This window comes from Nycticebus coucang, chromosome 17, assembly GCF_027406575.1.
Source record: "Nycticebus coucang isolate mNycCou1 chromosome 17, mNycCou1.pri, whole genome shotgun sequence".
Lineage (NCBI taxonomy): Eukaryota > Metazoa > Chordata > Mammalia > Primates > Lorisidae > Nycticebus > Nycticebus coucang.
In genome coordinates, this window is record NC_069796.1 from 32,703,083 (window position 1) to 32,719,349 (window position 16,267).

At 46.3% G+C, this 16,267-nt stretch overlaps 1 pseudogene; it reads left to right on the forward strand.

The window, feature by feature from the left end:
- Nucleotides 1-13,343: 13,343 nt before the first annotated feature.
- On the forward strand, nt 13,344-14,056 carry LOC128568460 (high affinity copper uptake protein 1-like; annotated as a pseudogene).
- Nucleotides 14,057-16,267: the final 2,211 nt, after the last annotated feature.

The window sequence follows — 16,267 nt, forward strand, 5'->3', positions numbered from 1 at the left end:
GTGGAGCTAATACAAAAATTCTTTGAATTATGCATCAAAATCATCAGCTAACTGTGAGAAGCATAGCATACCAAGTAAACATCCATAAAGAAATAGTTAGGAAATCTTCACTGAAAATCTTGGCCAACAACTCATGGGTCTTGCATCACAGCAATGCGTCAGCTCACACAGCACTGTCTGTGAGGGAGTTTTTAGCCAGCAAACAAATAACTGTATTGGAACACCCTCCCTACATACCTGATCTGGCCCCTAGTGACTTTTTTCTTTACTCGAAGATAAAGGATATATTGAAAGAAAGACATTTTGGTGACATTCAGGACATCAAGGGTAATACATTAACAGCTCTGATGGCCATTCTGGAAAAAGTTCCATGAAGCGTGGACTAGGTACTGGCATCAGTGAATAACTTCTCAAGGGGAGTACTTCAAAGATGACCACAGTGATATTCATCAATGAAGTATGTAGCACTTTTTCTAGGATGAGTTCTTGAACTTAATTGTCATACCTCATACAGCTTCATCCTCTGCTTTGGGAGAGACCAGAGGAGCGAGACAAGACAGAGAAAGTGGGGGAGGAACAGAGAAACCCCGATTCTGAGTCTCATTTCTGAGGTCTTTCCATTTTCAAAGCACTCAGCGTGCCATATTTTGGTGTATCATTTTCTGTGCCCCAACCTATGCTCAAAAATAATTAATGTCAAAACAATAAAAATGGTTTATATTTGTGTTTGTACGCATTTAGCTGTTAGTCTCTATTTTTTTTTTTTTTTTTGAGAAAAAGTCTCAAGCTGTCGGCCTGGGTAGAGTGCCATGGTGTCACAGCTCACTGCAACCTCAAACTCTTGGGCTTAAGCGATTCTCTTGCCTCGGCCTCCCAAGTAGCTGGAACTACAGGCACCCACCACAACTCCCGGCTATTTTTTTTTTTTTTTTTTTTTGTAGAGACAGAGTCTCACTTTACTGCCCTCGGTGGAGTGCCGTGGCCTCACACAGCTCACAGCAACCTCCAGCTCCTGGGCTTTAGCGATTCTCTTGCCTCAGCCTTCCGAGCAGCTGGGGCTACAGGCGCCTGCCACAACGCCCGGCTATTTTTTTGTTGCAGTTTGGCGGGGGCTGGGTTTGAACCCGCCACCCTCAGTATATGGGGCCAGCGCCCTACTCACTGAGCCACAGGCACTGCCCCCGGCTATTTTTGGTTACAGTTGTCATTGTTGTTTTAGCTGGCCTGGGCTGGGTTCAAACCCACCAACCTCAGTGTATGTGGCTGGTGCTGCAACCACTGTGCTATGGGCGCCTAGCCAAGCTGTTAGTCTCTTAACCATATAGACTTATGTTACATATTTCCCTGTTATATATTTTTATGTTCCAGAGATGATTTAGCTTTCTGGAAGATTCATCTGTTTCCTCAGTCCTAATGCTATTGACACCAAGAACGCTTTCCTAAGCACAGAGGAAAGAAAATGAGTCAGGGCTGGTAGAGATCTCTCCACAATTTACAATTAGAGTCTTCTGAAGGTGAAATTTTTTTACACAAAGCCCATTGTAGACAAGCTTAGGCAACATTGTAAAAAATAAAAATTCACTTTAAAGAGATAATTTTTCCATAAAAAGCAAGAGATAGTGATATGGATGTGGTTCCATTCCTGAATGTACCCTGTCCTCTCTCAGGAGAAATAATGCATTCCAGAGATGGCAATGGCTTGCGGGAGCCTTGGGCTCAGCTCCTGACTCCTGAGGGACAGATGGAGAGAGGAGAACTAGAGGTGGTGGTGGCGGGGGGGGGCCTGCTTCAGGTCACAGAGAAAGACCTGCACTCCCTTACGTATGCTTTTAGAGTCACAGAGACTGGCCAGGGACTGCTTGGCACCACACCATCCATGTCTATACTAGGTATCAAATCATTGCACAGCATCAGATTCTATACAAATCTCTCACCTTGTGAATAGTAACTGAAGGAAAACCTCCTGGTTTCATGAGCTCTTTGGCCACAGTCATAACCTGTGGGGTTATGTTGAAAGGACAGCCCATGTGTTAGGGGCCCAGATTTAGCAAATGAAAATACAGGATGCCCAGCTAAATTTGGATTTCAGATAGACAACCAATAATTGTATTTGGTTATTATATCCCAAGCTATATTTTATTCGGCACACCCTACCATATTTTCTAGTCAATATTTAAGTGTTTGAAGCAAAGAAAGAGGAAGGTCAACAGAACAGAAACAAATCAGAGATGCAATTAATGCATGACTACCACTTGTTGCTAGCTTGTTTCTCTCAATTTAAAATATTTTTTATTAAATTTTTTAAAAATACCTTTTATTTTTATGAACATAATGTGTATGTGCATAAAAATTGAAAAGTCACATCAGGCCGGGTGTGGTGACTCATGCCTACAATCCCAGCACTTTGGAAGGAAGATCTTTTGTAGCCAGCAGTTCAAGATCAACCTGGACAACGTAGTGAGACCCCCCATCCCCAAAAAATAATTCTTTAATTGCCCAGATGTGGTGGTGCACACCTTTAGCTCTAGCCACTCAGGAGGTTAAAGTAGGAGGATTGCTTGAGCCCAGTAGTTGAGCCTGCAGTGAGCTATAACGATGCCACTGCACTCTAGCCTGGGTGATAGAGCGAGATCTCTTCTTAAAAACAAAAAAAGTCAAATCGTACTAAATGGTGTATGATAAAAATTAGCAGTGCCCTGTCCCACCCAACCCTACAGCCATTGTGACCTGCAAAGATACCCAGTTCAACTCTTTCAGCTATTTCTCCCACTTTGAACCCCTCTCCCATATTTCTAAATAATATGCTTCCTCTGCGATTTTGTTGATTTGTCAGTTTTACACATGACCCATTTTCTTTCAATTGCAGGATATGGTTTGTTTCTTTTACCCTCAGCCACCTGCATCCTCCTTTCCCTCCCCCTATACTCCCAGGACTATTTATTACAGTCTTTGGTTAAATCATATACTATGTTTCTATTATCATGGCTATGTAAATTTTTTGGTGTTGCATTTATTTTCTTTTACAGTTTATGTGTGTGTGTGGTTTTTGTAGGTAGCAATTGCCTCATTTATATTTATCAAGATTTTGATAAAACTAGCATTATAATAGTAATAGGGGTATCCAAACTTTTTGATTCTTAGCACCACATTGGAAGAAGAAGAGTTGTTATCTTGGGCCACACATTAAATACACAAACATTAACAAAAGCTGATGAGCAAAAACAAGGTCTATGCATAATTTTTGTGCTATCCACCACCCCAGATATGTGGCCTGTGGGCCACACAGGTTGGATACACATGCAAGATATTCCCCAATTTACGGTGGCTCAATTTAGGACTTTTAGACTCTACAATGGTGTGCAAATGATATAGATTCAGTAGAAACCATACTTTGCCCATATAATCATTCTGTTTTTCACTGTCAGTACAGCATTTAATAAATTAAATGAGATAAGCAATACCTTATATCTTTTCACATATAGTATGTGCACACGCACCTTTATTTACTTATTTATTTAGAGACAGAGTCTCACTTTGTCAACCTCAGTAGAGTGCTGTAGAGTCATAGTTCAAAGCAACCTCAAACTCTTGAGCTCAATGATTCTCTTGCCTCAGCCTCCCAAGTAGCTGGTACTACAGGCACCCACCACAATGCCTGGCTATTTTTAGAGCCTCGCTCTTGCTGAGGCTGGTCTCAAACTCCTGAGCTGAAGCAATACACCCGCCTCTGCTTCCCAGAGTGCTAGGATTACAGGCATGAGCCACTGTGCCTGGCCCATGTGTGTGTCTTTAGAGGGAGTGCAATGGCAGGATCATAGCTCCCTACAGCCTTGAACTTCTGAGCTCAAACAATCCTCCTGCCTCAGCCTCCCAAATAGCTGGGACTAGACGTGTAGACTTCCATGCCTGGCTAAATTTTGAAAGTTTTTGTAGAGATGGGGATCTCAGTATATCACCTAAGCCGGTCTCAAACTCCTGGCCTCAAATAATCCTTGCACCTCAGCCTTTCAAAGTGCTGGGATTATAGGTGTGAGCCACCGTACCCGGCAGAACACTTTATTATAAAATAGGCTTTGGCTTGGCACCCGTAGCTCAGGCGGCTAAGGCACCAGCCACATACACCAGAGCTGGCAGGTTTGAATCCAGCCTGGGCCCGCTAAACAACAATGACAACTACAACCAAAAAATAAATGGGGGCATTGTGGTGGGCACCTGTAGTCCCAGCTACCTGGGAGGCTGAGGCAAGAGAATCGCTTAAGCCCAGGAGTTGGAGGTTGCTGTGAGCTGTGATGCCACAGCACTCTATCCAGGGCAATAGCTTGAGGCTCTGTCTCATAAATAAATAATAAAATAGGCTTGTGGCTCAGCGCCTGTAGCTCAGGCAGCTAGGGCGCCATCCACATACACTGGATCTGGCAGGTTCGAATACAGCCCAGGCCAAAAAATATCTGGGCATTGTGGCGGGCACCTGTAGTCCAAGCTACTTGGGAGGCTGAAGCAAGAGAATCGCTTGGGCCCAGGAGTCTGAGGTTGCTATGAGCTGTGACGCCACGGCACTCTACCAAAGGCAACAGCTTGAGACTCTGTCTCAAAAAAAAAAAAAAAAAAATAGGCTTTGTATTAGATGATTTTGCCCCAAATTTTAGGCTAATGTAAATGTTCTCAGCATGTTGAAGATAGGCCAGGTTAAGCAATGATGTTTCATAGCTTAGATGTAGTAATGCATTTTTGATTTACAATATTTTCAACTTACAATGTGTTTATTGTGATGTAGCTCATCACTAATCGAGGGCATGTCCTGATTTTCATTATTATTATTTTATTATTTTTTTTGTCCCTTGAGTCATAATTTTTTTTTTTGAGACAATGTCTCAAGCTGTCACCCTGGATAGAGTGTCGTGCGTCACAGCTCACAACAACCTCAAATCCATGCGCTGAAGCAATATTCTCTTGCCTCAGCCTCCCAAGTAGCTGGGATTACAGGTGCCTGCCACAATGCCCAGCTATTTTTTTTGTTGCAGTTGTCATTGTTGTTTTAGTTGATCCAGGCCAGGTTTGAACCCACCAGCTTCGGTGTATGTGGCCGGCGCCCTACTCACTGAGCTATGTTGGATTGTTCTCTTATTTGGGTAGAGGGCTTCCTGAGAAAAGGAACCCCGACAGGCAAATTATTTGTTATCTCCCTTATCTGAAAACATCTTTTTCTTTCTTTTCTTTTTCTTTCTTTCTTTTCCTTTCTCTCTCTCTCTCTCTTTTTTTTTTTTTTTTGGACACAGAGTCTCACTCTGTTACTCCGGGTAGAGTACCATGGTAGAGTACCAAGAGAATAGCTTAAGCCCAGGAGTTGGAGGTTGCTGTGAGCTGTGATGCCACAGCACTCTATCCAGGGCAATAGCTTGAGGCCCTGTCTCATAAATAAATAATAAAATAGGCTTGTGGCTCAGCGCCTGTAGCTCAGGCAGCTAGGGCGCCATCCACATACACTGGAGCTGGCAGGTTCGAATACAGTCCAGGCCAAAAAATAGCTGGGCATTGCAGTGTGGTCTGGGCACTGCAACCTCAAACACTTGGGCTCAAGTGATCCTCCTGCCTCAGTCTCCCAAGGTATCTGTCATTACACCCAGGTACTTTTTCTATTTTTAGTAGAGGATGGGGTCTCACTCTTGCTTAGGCTGGTTTTGAACTTCTGACTTGAGGAGGTCCATCTGCCTTGGCCTCCCAGCGTGCTAGAATTATAGGTTGAGCCACCACACCTGGCCTTCTTGTAACATTTTGGTTCCTGATCCTGTAGACTGACCTTTTTCTTTCTGGATTCTTTTAGGGTCTTTTCTTTATCCCTGGTGTTCTGACATTTTGTGATGATGCACCTTGAGATGTAAATCTTATTTTCTCTCCCTAAAGGTTTTATAGATTCTTCCTCTCCACCTCCTCAAAGTTTCCTCAAGTCTGGGGATCTTGGCTCTTTGGTCATATTAAAAGATTGTGTGCTGAGGAGATGACCGGATGCCCAGTGTGCTTTGACAGAGCTTGTCTAACGGAGAACTTCCCTGCGTGGTGCTGTGGATCCTGCGCTGTCTCTTCCACTGGGGCCCCAGAGGTCTGCATACAGGTCTTTCCCATGAGCCTGCTTGGTTTCTCCAGAAAAGATTCTTTAGTCTCCAGCCTGGGAGTGAGCAATATTCCTGGCTGCCAGGTTGTCTAGAAGCAGTATAAGGAAAAGGGGCTGAGAGTTTACCGTTTAGTACCCAGATTTCCATCTGCTCTCCATAGTTCCATTTCTGTACCTCATACTCACCTCCACAGTGCTTGATGTGCTCACCCAAATTCTCCAGGGAGTAAACCTGAAGGGGCAAGCAGGTATGGCCCACCAACTGCCCACCTGCAGTCTGGCTGGCTCTCAGGTGGGCTCCACTGTCCTCTGTTCACAGCTCTGCTGTCCCACTCCGGAAGCTGGCCTGCTACTCACTGGAACCCCTCAGGCCTCAGCTCCCTGTACTCCCTGTGACTCACCATTCCTTCCTCTCCTTCCCACTCTCCAAAAATGTAGTGACATCCCCCGTCTGCTGTTATTTCTTCTATTCTCAGAGACCTTGTCGGTTTTTGTGTTTTTTTTTTTAACCTTTTGTATTTTTTTTACTCCTCTTGTATAGTTGTTTTTAGTTAGGTTTGGGAGGGCACACATAGACATTCACAATGGACTCTGCCATGTTTAACCAGAAGTTCTTTAGTGTCAGTTTTTACTCTAAAGCACTCTGAAGGTGATAATTTCCAGGTCCCATTCTGAAATAAATCTAGCTTTCAGTCAACACAGTTACTTTTTATTTTATTTGGGGGTAGATGTTTCTTTATGGGAAATGTAGTGTGCAAACACATACACTGTTTAATGGTTTTAGTAAAACACTCTTGACCTTTTGAACAACGACAGCAAGACCCGAAGTGTCTCTTTGCTTTTGTCTGGGAACAGGGGATGGAAAAGCGTGAGAGGCGCTTGGCAGCATGGCCTTGCCTCCATGCTTAAATGTCTGCTCTGTCCTCTGTGCTTGAATAAAAGCAAGGAGAATAGGAAATATCATGTCTTTTGAATGCACCAGGAGCCCCACCTCTCCGGCTACCGGGGTTTACACATTACTGCTATTGTGTGGCATCTGCTGGCAGATCGCCTTTCATCCGCAGGCCACACAAAACCTCCTTCATGTAAAGCTGTACACGTGGCTCCTGAAGTATGAGGGGCACTTCAGCACTAAAGTGAAGGGCTCCAAGTCTTAGGGAAGGATCACTGCCACTTCACTGAGCTCTGCTGTGCCCAGCTGACACTGAAAGTCCCGACAGGCTAAAGAGGAAAGGGAGGGCCAGGAGACAGTTATAGAGAAAGGTTAGGAGGAGAGCAAGTGGACCAGATGGACAGGGCCTCGAATACCACACCAAGGACTTTGGGCAGTATAGGAGTCAGAGGGGACACCCCAGGATTCTGAGCAGGAGAAAGGCATGAGGCAAACTGTGCTTCAAGAAAACTAAGCTGGGGCGGTGCCTGTGACTCAGTGAGTAGGGCGCCGGCCCCATATGCCGAGGGTGGCGGGTTCAAACCCAGCCCCGGCCAAACTGCAACAAAAAAAATAGCCGGTGTTGTAGTGGGCGCCTGTAGTCCCAGCTACTCGGGAGGCTGAGGCAAGAGAATCGCTTAAGCCCCGGAGCTGGAGGTTGCTGTGAGCTGTGTGATGCCACGGCACTCTACCAAGGGCCATAAAGTGAAAATAAATAACTAAATAAATAAATAAATAACAAAAGAAAACTAAGCTGGGCCAGGCGCAGTGGCTCCTGCCTGTAATCCTAGCACTCTGGGAGGCTGAGGCAGGAGGATTGCCTGAGCTCTGGAGTTCCAGATCAGCCTAAGCAAGAGCGAGACCCCATCTCTAAAAATAGCCAAGCATTGTGGCGGGCGCCTGTAGTCCCAACAACTAGGGAAGCAAGAGGATCACTTGAACCTAGGAGTTTGAGGTTTCTGTGAGCTATGACATCACGACACTCTACTGCGGGGGACAAAGTGAGAATCTGTATCAAAAAAAAGAAAAAAGAAAATTAAGCAGGTGCATGGCACACCTCTTGGGTAAGGGGTGCAACTACAACTTGGACTTTACCTAACAGATGCAAATAATGTAACCTAATCATCTGTACACTCATATTAATCTGAAATTATACAAAGAAAATTAAGGGTGGCACCTGTGGTTCAAGGAGTAGGGCGCTGGCCCCATATACTGGAGGTGGCAGGTTCAAACCCGACCCTGGCCAAAAACTGCAACAAAAAGAAAAAAAGAAAGAAAAGAAAAAAGAAAATCAAGATGGGAGCTGTGGGTTGGAAGGTTCACAGATTGAGAGGTTGGAGTCTAGAGGACTAGTTAGACAAAAGTTCTTAATCCTGGCTAGACAGTTTATTGGGAGAGATTGGTAAAAATCCAGACCCTAGTCTCACCCTTTGAGATTTCCTTTCAGGTGGTTCAGAAGGGAAGTAGGAATCTGTGTTCTCAAAACATTCTGCAGGGCCTCTATCAGGGACTGGGGAGCTGTGACTCCAGGGATGTAGAAGGGAAGGCTTCCCCGAGGGGAGTCCTACCTGACCTCTACCTGCCTAGGGCCTGAAGTGGAGGAAGTATGAGAAAGACCATTGAGTTGGGTCAGAAGAGCTGTCCGCTGACTGGTGCCTTCCCTGCAGGAAGAAGCTGGGAGAAAATCAGATTTGGAAGAAGATAGTGATGTGAGATATTCAGGGTGCTAAAATGGCCTGGGACCTGGAAGTGATGAATCTGTGAGCATCTGGCTCCTCCTTCTAGTCATAGCTGGAAACGCGGAGCTGGAAACAGGAGACGACAGCTCAGATTGCTCAGGTCACACTCACAAGGGCACACTCATGGACACACACAGTCCTCTTCTGCAGGAGGTAGAAAGGGTAGTAGTTCAGGGGTTGGGCTGTGCAATCCAGTAGCCCTGGACTAAAATCCTGTCTGTGTGACTCTGGATGAGTCAACTGTCCTCTGTGAGCATAGCCTCCTCACCTATAGACAGCAAATGATACCAGCAGTTAACTTGATACTGCTGTTGTGATGACTTGATGAGATGCTGCATGCGAAGGCTGGGCACGGTGCCTGACACCCAAGGAGACTCGGTATGGGAGCTGGAAGAGCCAGGCAAAAAAATGAGATCTCACTTCTGAAGCCAGAGAGCCATAAAGTATTTCATTCAGAATGCTAGGAGACAAGTCCACAGAAAAGCATGAAACCTTTCATTTGCTGCTACCCATTCTGTGCGGCTTTCTCTGGGTGTGCGTTTGGTGAGTCCTTTGCCTTTGATTTCTAGGATTCATAGAGAAATGACAGTCCCTTGCTGCTGCATTTAATTGGAGAGGAGCACAGAGACCTGAGATTATAATTATGACGTCTCAAATGTCAAGCTCTTCAAAAGTCTGCCATTGCCCTCGCTGTCACCCTGAATGGCTCTGGGAACCAAAACCCTGTAGCCCCCAGAGCTCAGCCTGGGTCTCTCAGCCGGGCTTCACCTGGGAAATCTGAGTGACAGTGACGTGCAGGCAGCTGGAAGATGCACAGTAAACTGAGAAGCTGTGATGAGCTCAGAAGAGGTGAGTTGATGATCTGCTATTTATAGCTCCACTAAGAGGCTCTGGCCGCCAGCTCCGTGTGAGGCGGGGTGGAAATGATGCCTTCTCAGAGCTGAGAGCACAAAATGAAATTGGTGATTCACGGGCACCAGCCACTTGAAATACAAATGCTCTGTGTCCCCAGCCCCACCAGCCTTTTACACCCATTTGGAAGCATGTTGAGCAGAGCTGCTAGCCTGCTGCATCCCGGTCTGCTTGAGAGAGGGCAGGATGCGAGGACAGGCAGGTTCTGCCCCAAGAAGGTGGCCCCACAGGGCAGGAGCACTCTTGGACTGCTCTGTGACCCTCAACCCACCATGTCAGAGGCTGCAGCTAGAAGCCGGAGCAGGGCTGCGCAGAAGGCAAGCTTAGGAAGGCCAGCAGGTCAGAGAGAAAGGACAGTTCCTGCTCCTGCCTTGTCTCCAGGGGTACCCCAAGCCACAGAGCAGCTTCCTGACAGCGCTTGTTCTGTGGCACATGCAAAAATGTGCAATGAATGAATCCTCAAGGCTTTTAAAATTTTTCTCCCAATTTCACAGCCCCAGCACCTGGTACCTGAAATAGTTATTGTTTATTCTCCTTAGTAACATCTTGGCTTCCAGGCTGAAGTCTGCTTGGAGGCCCCAGCTCAGCTCACCCTACGTGAGGAATGCTCTGGAAGTCTCTTAGTTTCCTGTAACCAAGACTGGATTTAAAGGGCCAATCTAGGATAATGAGGTCAGCCAAGCTGTGAAGTCAGATTATCTGGGCTCAAGTTCTACCTCTACAGTTACCAGCCACGTGGCTTAAGTCAAATTACTCTCTGAAACTCCATTTCCTCTAGCTCACTGGGACATGGCGAAGAGTAGAGGGTGCAAGTTAGGTAGTGAGCCTGGCTCCTGGAAGGCTCAGAGACAGAAGCCGCTACTGTAGTTCTTTCTGCTACTGGGTTTTGGTCCCCAAACTGCGCCACACCTTTGTACACAGCCTGTCGCCTGAGGCTTCTCAGGGGGGTGGTGCCTGGGGGTCTCAATAGAGACCCTCTGCCCATCACCAGCACAGGCTGGATCAGGCTGCCCAAAAGCTCGGTTCCTGTTCTTCCTGGTTGGGCCTTGCCTGGGCCTGACCACCCTGACTCTTCTGCTCCTCTGGCTCCTGGGATGGCCTTGGGGACACTCACTATCTCCATCCAGTGGACAACTTTACCTGAGAGTCTCAGGTGCTGACTTGAGGCTCAGCCAGCCCCCCACAGCAAGCCCAACCCACCCTGCAGCTGGACAAGCAGCACAAACTGCTGACTCACGGAGACTTGGAGGCCTTGGCTGGCTGTGCGCGCTCTCATCTCCAGCTGTCAACCAAAATGTAATTGTAGTTGTCACTTTGGCAGCAAGATGCTGTAATGTGTCCCCTGCTCCCTGGCAGTGAGCTTTTGGAAGGTGGGAGAGACCAGCAGCTGCTCCAGTGGAAAGAGTGATCTAGAAAGCCAAGTTCACCCAGGTGCAGTCCCTGTTAGCCGCAGGATGAGGCCCTACATTAGTACGGGCACTGGCATTGCCTGAGTCTGCATCTATAGTAATGCAATTCTGATGACATCAATTAATAAGAGAGAGGCTGCCATTGAAATGAGGCATTTTTGGCATCTGTGAAGACTTAGAAAATTGCCTTTAGGCTTATGCACAAGTCGGACTCCGGCATGTGTGGGGTGAATGAGTGGTAAGACAGCTAGTATGTGGTATAGGGAGATGGGGCCAGAGATAGAGCTGGAACCAAATTGAAAAGCAAAGGACTTGAAGGCCAGACCATGTACTTTGAACTTGACTCTGGACTTAAGAGAGCATGATGTCGTCAGATGACATTGGGGGTGGCGGGGCCTAGGCTTAAACATCCCTGAGGAATGACACTAAGGGTAAGGTGTCCTTCCCGCAGCAATTGGCAGCCAGTGGCTTGCTGCTTAGGAAGAGTCCTTGGCCCCCTGGAGCACCAGACTCAAGATTCAGGAGGTGATGAAGGCTCTGTGCCTAATGGGTGAGTGCAGGAAGGGCCAGTCTTAGGCCCACTGAGAGTGTGTGGTGAATGAGAGGAGGGGCTGGGCTTGTACCTTCCCTCTTCTTTGGTCTTCCTTGGTCAGGATTTTATCAGTGAAGTTCCTATATGCAGATATGCAGAGTATAGGGGACTGCAAAGTGTAGGGGATTGTACACACTCAGGTTGTTACTGGACGAAGAGGGTCTGGCCACCTGTCACTGTCAGCCAATATGTAGAGAAATATCAAACTTTGTCAGAAAGCCAGCAATTCTGGAGAACAGTGAGAGTAGACTCCCCAAGACTGTTCTGTTCTTCCATTTCCGAAATCATAGTTTTATACACAAAAGTTAAAAGCAAACCATATGAACCTTATCTTAAACAACAGTAATCACCATAACCCATAATAAACAATAATTGACATAACCCATGACCCATATAACAACATTCCAATTCAAAAGTTAATCTCCTAAATCAATTGCCCTAAACTACTCAAGAGATACACTTTTAGGTTAAAGCCAATTTACAGAACAACAAGAATGGAAGATGTGAGGTGAAGGTCACACAGGCCCTAAACTGGGAAGACCTGCTGAGTCCTCTCAGCACTAGCTTAATTGACTAAACCTTATTCTCACTACATGTCTCTCAAAGCCAAAGGCAGGGGGAGGCTCCTGGGGCTGAGACATGTGGGTGCAGCCTCCCTGCCCACTTTTTCCCCACTAAAAAACCCGCAGAGGCAAACAAACATCCAAGCTCACTTGATGGAAGAATTCCTAGAAGGAAGGTTCTATCCTTATGCTCTTAAATAAATACTGGATTATAGGTTGGTTAATGCAGACAGAATTATACGAACTGTTGGGAGCCATTACCAGTGGATGGATGATCCACTCGTGAGCAGCATGGAAGCCAGAGCATATCTGGACCATCATGTAAGTCAAGAGGAAGACACGATTCAGTTAAAAAGAATTTGTGTACCCTCCTCAGAAATGCATTGTTGTGCAAGAAATGGTTTGGCAGTGATTCTCCCCTTTCAGCTGCAAGCCATCCTGGGCAGAATGCCTCTCAAGTTGCCAGAATAGGAGGGGCAGGTAGAACCAATGCTCCCAGTCTGCCAGGATCTCCCATTGAGTGTTCCCTGAGTAGGGCTGCCAGCAGGCAGGTATTGAGGAAGTCCTGTCACCTGAGCAGCTCCTGATAAAAGGTGGGTGTCATGGGTGCCTGGAACCCTTTGTTTAGGGGTGGAAGATGAACCTTACCCTCTTCCCGGAGGGCAAGCAGCATGTCATAACCATCTCTGGCTGCCCATGGCTGATTTGCAGCAATATACCAAGATGTAGTTTTGCCCATTTAGCTTGCTTTTTCCTTTAAAATTTATAAGATTGGGCGGCGCCTATGGCTCAGTTGTAAGGTGCCGGCCCCATATACCGAGGGTGGCAGGTTCAAACCCGGCCCCGGCCAAACTGCAACCAAAAAATAGCCAGGCGTTGTGGAGGGTGCCTGTCGTCCCAGCTACTAGGGAGGCTGAGGCAAGAGAATCGCCTTAAGCCCAGGAATTGGAGGTTGCTGTGAGCTGTGTGAGGCCACAGCACTCTACCAAGGGCCATAAAGTGAGACTCTGTCTCTACAAAAAAAAATAAATAAATAAAATTTATAAGATTTAGGGCAGAAGTGGAGGGAGCTTCTGAGGAGTCGGGAAGGGGTGACAAGTTAAGATTCTGAGAGGGAGGCGCCAGTGGCTGGACTTGACCTAGGAAGAATCTTCTGCTGACACTCAACTTTACCTGGAAAAATGAATCATTCTCATCATCGCATGACAACTACAGCCTCATGCTCCCATGGTGGAGGAGATAGCAACATGATGATGATGATGCCTGTGACCTTCTACTTTGGCTTTAAAAATGTGGAACTATAGTTTTCCAGTTTGGTAATCAATACAGCCGGAGAAATGGCTGGAGCTTTTGTGGCAGTGTTTTTACTAGCAATGTTCTATGAAGGACTCAAGATAGCCCGAGAGAGATTGCTGCGTAAGTCACAAGTCAGCATTCGCTGCAATTCCATGCCTGTCCCAGGACCACATGGAACCATCCTATGGAGACCCACAAAACTGTTGGGCAGCAGATGCTGAGTTTTCCACACCTCCTGCAAACCGTGCTGCATATCATCCAAGTGGTCGTCAGCTACTTCCTTATGCTCATCTTCATGACCTACAATGGCTACCTCTGCATTGCCGTAGCAGCAGGGGCTGGTACAGGATATTTTCTCTTCAGCTGGAAGAAGGCAATGGTAGGGGACGTCACAGAGCATTGCCATTAATGTCAAACTCCATGGCGTGGCCTTACCGATTGCAGTGGGAAGCAGTTTGAGACTAGAAGATGTGATTCCTGCTCCAATCATCCCCTCTTGCTCTTGTTTCTTTACACACACACACACACACACACACACACACACATACACACACACACACACACACATACACCTGCTCAACAGAGTTTAAGTTTACAGACCCTAATCTAAAGTACCTCCCAAACTTGTCTCTAATAAGCTGAGAATCCCATTTTTGTTGAGGAGAAGCCACCCATGAGATGTCTTTTCCTTCCCCATTGTCCTAGACCTAAGTTACATGTTCTTATCTAATCCAGGTAGCTTTCTGTTCAATGGCTTGATCATCTACTTCCTTTTTAATCTTTCAGATTTTTTTTTAAAAGACAGTACATGAATTCAGTGGGTTTTTTCTGGGATAGTGATGGTGATGATTAACTTCAGCCAGGATTAATGGCAGCTGAGGATAATTCTTGCCCAACTCAACCCAGAACTGAAACTCAACATTAGAAAATAAGGTCCTGTCTTTGGACTCAATGAGTGGGAAATACATTCTGCCTTTCTCTGTGATGTGTTACACCAAAATCTTTGTTGTGTGCAGAGGGGTGGTTTGAGGGTACTCTACAGGCCTAGAGCTTGGAGAGTATGTGTTCTTGGACGGCTGATTCATCAACTTGTCTTCCTACTTACCATTTTGATTAGAATGAACTTGCCAGTCCAAAAGAAAAGACAATCAATTTGAGAAAATAGAAATAGGTATTTTAAGGCGGTGCCTGTGGCTCAGTGAGCAGGGCGCCGGCCCCATATACCGAGGGTGGCGGGTTCAAACCCAGCCCCCGCCAACAAAAAAATAGCTGGGCGTTGTGGCGGGCGCCTGTGGTCCCAGCTACTTGGGAGGCTGAGGCAGGAGAATCGCCTAAGCCCGGGAGTTGGAGGTTGCTGTGAGCTGGGTGACGCCACGGCACTCTACTGAGGGCCATAAAGTGAAACTCTGTCTCTACAAAAAAAAAAAAAAAAAAAGAAATAGGTATTTTAGGTGGCGCCTGTGGCTCAGTTGGTAAGGCGCCGGCCCCATATACCGAGGGTCGCAGATTCAAGCCCGGCCACGGCTGAACTGCAACCAAAAAATAGCTGGGCGTTGTGGCGGGCGCCTGTAGTCCCAGCTACTCGGGAGGCTGAGGCAAGAGAATCGCTTAAGCCCAGGAGTTGGAGGTTGCTGTGAGCTGTGTGATGCCACGGCACTCTACCGAGGGCCATAAAGTGAGACTCTGTCTCTACAAAAAAAAAAAAAAAAAAAAAAAAAAAAAAAATAGGTATTTTAAAATAAAACCATTGGCATTTAAAAAGAAAATTATAAGGGCGACTGTGGCTCAGTCCATAGGGCGCCAGCCCCATATACCGAGGGTGGCGGGTTCAAACCCGGCCCCGGCCAAAACTGCAACCAAAAAAAAAAAAAAAAATAGCCGGGCGTTGTGGCGGGCGCCTGTAGTCCCAGCTACTCGGGAGGCTGAGGCAAGAGAATCGCTTAAGCCCAGGAGTTGGAGGTTGCTGTGAGCTGTGTGAGGCCACGGCACTCTACCGAGGGCCATAAAGTGAGACTCTGTCTCTACAAAAAAAAAAAAAAAAATTATAAGATTTAATGATAGGGTGGCGCCTATGGCTCAAGGAGTAGGGCGCCGGTCCCATATGCCAGAGGTGGTGGGTTCAAACCCAGCCCCGGCCAAAAAACACACAAAATAAATAAATAAATAAAAAAAAAAAGATTTAATGATAATATGTTTTGGGGGGTTTTAATTATAAAAATAACATATAGTTACTAAAATCCAAACAACCATACATACAGCTTAACAAATAATTATAAAGTGAATGGTATTTTTTAATATAGAAAAGCAATTTTTAATAAACGAATTGACTCTCGTTGGGTGCCTGTAGCTCAGTGGCTAGAGCATCAGCCACATACACTGGAGCTGGCAGGTTCAAACTCAGCCTGGGTCTGCCAAATGACAATGACAACTGCAACAAAAAAATGGCCAGGTGTTGTTGCGGGCACCTGTAGTCCCAGCTACTTGGGAGGCTGAGGCAAGAGAATTGCTTAAGCCCAAGAATTTGAAGTCGCCATTAGCTGTGATGCTATAGCACTCTACAGAGGATAACAAAGTGAGGCTCTGTCTAAAAAAAAGAAAGAAAGAAAGACCCATAAATTTTTGCCTGGGTGATTTTTTTTTTTCTTTTGTGTTACCTGGGCTAGAGTACAGTGGCATCATCATAGCTCACTGCAACCTCAAACTCCAGGGCTCAAGC